Genomic DNA, 3,479 nt, shown 5'->3' on the forward strand with positions numbered 1-3,479 from the left:
TTGGTTTCCAACCTAGAAATGACTTCAATATCTACAATTATACAAGACAACTAACAAAAACTAAAAGGTTAAGTAAACACAAATAATGTAGGTAATTATAATGGGGCTATGAACATCTGACTACTAGTAGAGAAATCCCATGTGGAAATAGAGACAATATCATCATCGGGCCTATGGACACATGTATCTCAACAAGACACTATATGATTCAAAATAACAAATGACCAAACTATTTAGTCTTATATGAAAATGGATCTCAATTCACACTCTCTAAAAAAAGAATGATTAATTCACATGCACACACCAAAATGAATATATGATTCAATTCCTTTGATGGAAGGACATATGCACTTTCTCTCTTTATCTCTAAATTTGTAGCTTGACAATTTCATCAGGAATATTTATTCACTAGAATTTTCAATTACTATGCATTGTAGTCACCTATGTAGTCTTCCCTTGATTTGTAAAACCATTTACCTTTTTCTTATTTGTCAATATTTCTTGACATTTCTTGGTTTCCTTTGGATATAACTACTTCTTTCTTCCCATCCTTTTTCCTACCTATCACAACTCCTATTTCTCCTTTGAAGCCTTGATGCTACCCAAAATGTGCAAAAAATAGATTTTATATATTTGAAAAGCTACTCTTCATAGCTACATTTGTCAAACATTAGCTACAACAAATGATTGTAAAACTGAACTACCATGCCGCCAATTAGAGGAGGGGGACCCGAGATGAAGAAAGGGTGAGGTTGGCAAGGCCAGCCCAGTGAGTTGCAAAGACTGCCGAGCCATAATGGAAGATGAGGAGAAAACTATAGATTCATAAAGTTTTGACATCATAATGACCAATATGATGTGTATTCAATTTAAAACAATACAAAATATAACTCTAACAATCATGTGTATTACATAATCTTCTACTTAGCAATAAATATAATTTACTTTACATTAGATAATAACGAATCATGTCATATTGAAATAATATATTTATAAAATTCCATTTCGATAACTACAACAAATGCATTGATATTAAATTGATGTTTACTAATTTGGCATATGCACAAAACATAAATACTTGTAATTAAAAAGGGTAAAAAAATACAAATATTAACACCAAAAAATTAGATTAATTTTAGATTCACAAATATAACTTGTTATTCACAAACTCACTAAACAAGCTCATTCAAAAAAAATCACGTTCTTATTATATAATTATGGTTCCTTCTAAATTGTACAACAAAAGTTTACAATATTAGTTCAAATCAATGATAAGCATTACTTATTTGATTTGAATTCATTTTACAATTATATAATGTATAAGTTTAGAACATCACAAACATAATTATATAATAACCAAAAGTTTGAACATTAAAAACACAATTATAGTTATGTTTCCTTCTATAATTACTTTTGGCTCATTGTCTCATTTGTACCCTTATGTCTTGAATATATATATTTTTCTCTTAGGCAACTCTTTCATAAAAACCCATTAAAATTGGGCAAAGAATTCACAATCTTCATGTCTAAGTGCTAATATATTTTAAATTAACGTAAGACATGCCTTGCCATTTCAAAATTGTCTAACATCCATCCCAAATTAGCTTCAAATTATTGGAATTAATGACAACTTTGAATGATAGGTGAAATGGCTCCTCCACATGTTTGACACTAATATGAGTGGCTATACTTGTCATTAATTATTACTGTAGTTTTGAATTCTATGATTACCTAAAATTATATAAAATACATATTATTAAAAATAAATGAAATATTAAAATCTAGTACCATGTACTAATTTAAAAACAAATCTTAAATACATAGAAATTTTATTCAAAGTGAAGAGGAAAGTAAAATAGTGTACCTTTGGTCTTTATGTAATGCCCTGCCAAGAGATCCAAAGAATTAACCTAAAATTTCACTAAGTTTGGTAGCATTTTTTTTTTTCAAAAACATGACATGAAAAATAAACCATACATAACATAGTAGCGAAAGCAAAAACATTACCCAACTGAAAGTAAACCTAAACATACATACGTAACATGTTACATTCTTCATGGATCCCTTAACGTTGAATCACATCTAACATAACTAATTATGTTCCATCTAATACTACATCCACATGAAAATAATAATGAAAAGTCCATCGTTCATAAATTACACTTTAATTTAGCTCAATCATCCACTGTACATGTCACAGGGTATGATAGGCTTGAAAGAATATACATATGTGTAAATAACTACATCATCATCCAATATTAATCCATGATGCAATTAAAGTAAATAAAACCACATGTCATACATGATACATCATCACAAAAGATATAAACATCCATCATAAAAGATAACCATATATCACAAACATAACTAACTAAGTGCACGGTTTCTCCCAACCATAAATAGCATCATTAGACCATCATGGATCCTAGCCATCCTTTCGTGCGTAACATCCCAAATCACCGAAGAGATCATCAGTATTAACATAGTAGGAATGTCACACCTAAAAAACATACTACATCATATGCAGAAAATAAGCATAAGATAACATCATCTAACATATGCAAATCATCAATGAAAGGATACATGTCCAGCATCAAAAACCATGAAGATAGATGCCAACAAAGAATGCATCAGCCATGGTGTCTCAAACGGATCTCAAATGATAAGAGTGATAAAGCACTACCACTCGACCACGTGGAACTTAAGTGGTCCACTCCCACCATGCTGAGGAGATAATCTCAAGTCCCAAATAGGCTATCAAAAATCACATAGCAAAGATACTCTCTAAGTCTAGGAATCCTAAAAGTATACTAAATCAAAGGTTTCAAACACAAACTGACATCTAATCCTAGAGGCACACAATGACATGTAGGAAACCTACTATGCAAGCAGGAAAGTGTCATCACATATATCATGTAGAAGTTACCCTGGTAGTTAGCTAAACTCCACGGGTCCCTACTGATCCTCATGTGGCCACTAATATCGTCTCATACTGACAAGACATACTATGAAATGCAAGGTCGCAACCAATCGTTCTCTCTACTCCCATTCTAGTCTGTACAAGCACTTGAGGCATGGGCGAGAACCAAAACAATTATCTTTTTAGGTTCATTTAATCTCCATTTAGTGTAAATGTTATCACTTATTAACAAAACTTACAATGAGTTACCCTGGCAACCACTTAGGGCCGCGACCCCCATTGCAAGCCACTTCCCGACACTACAAGTAGATAACCTACCCTAAGCTCATGGAATCATAAAATCACTCCAGTCCTATACAAGCGACTGGAAAGAAATACAAAAAGATAATCCACAATAAGAACATCAAATGTCCACAATAAAAGCATCAAATCTCTATGAGCATCTGAAAAGCATCCATAGATAATCATGACCACAACAGTTCTCTATTGGCAACTGAAGGTATCACTGATAATCAAAAGTATCCATTGATTCTCAATAACCAAAATATATCTCAAAATC

The sequence above is a fragment of the Cupressus sempervirens genome, chromosome 9 (genome assembly GCF_028749045.1).
Source record: "Cupressus sempervirens isolate cs-2001-9-10 chromosome 9, ASM2874904v1, whole genome shotgun sequence".
Classification (NCBI taxonomy): domain Eukaryota; kingdom Viridiplantae; phylum Streptophyta; class Pinopsida; order Cupressales; family Cupressaceae; genus Cupressus; species Cupressus sempervirens.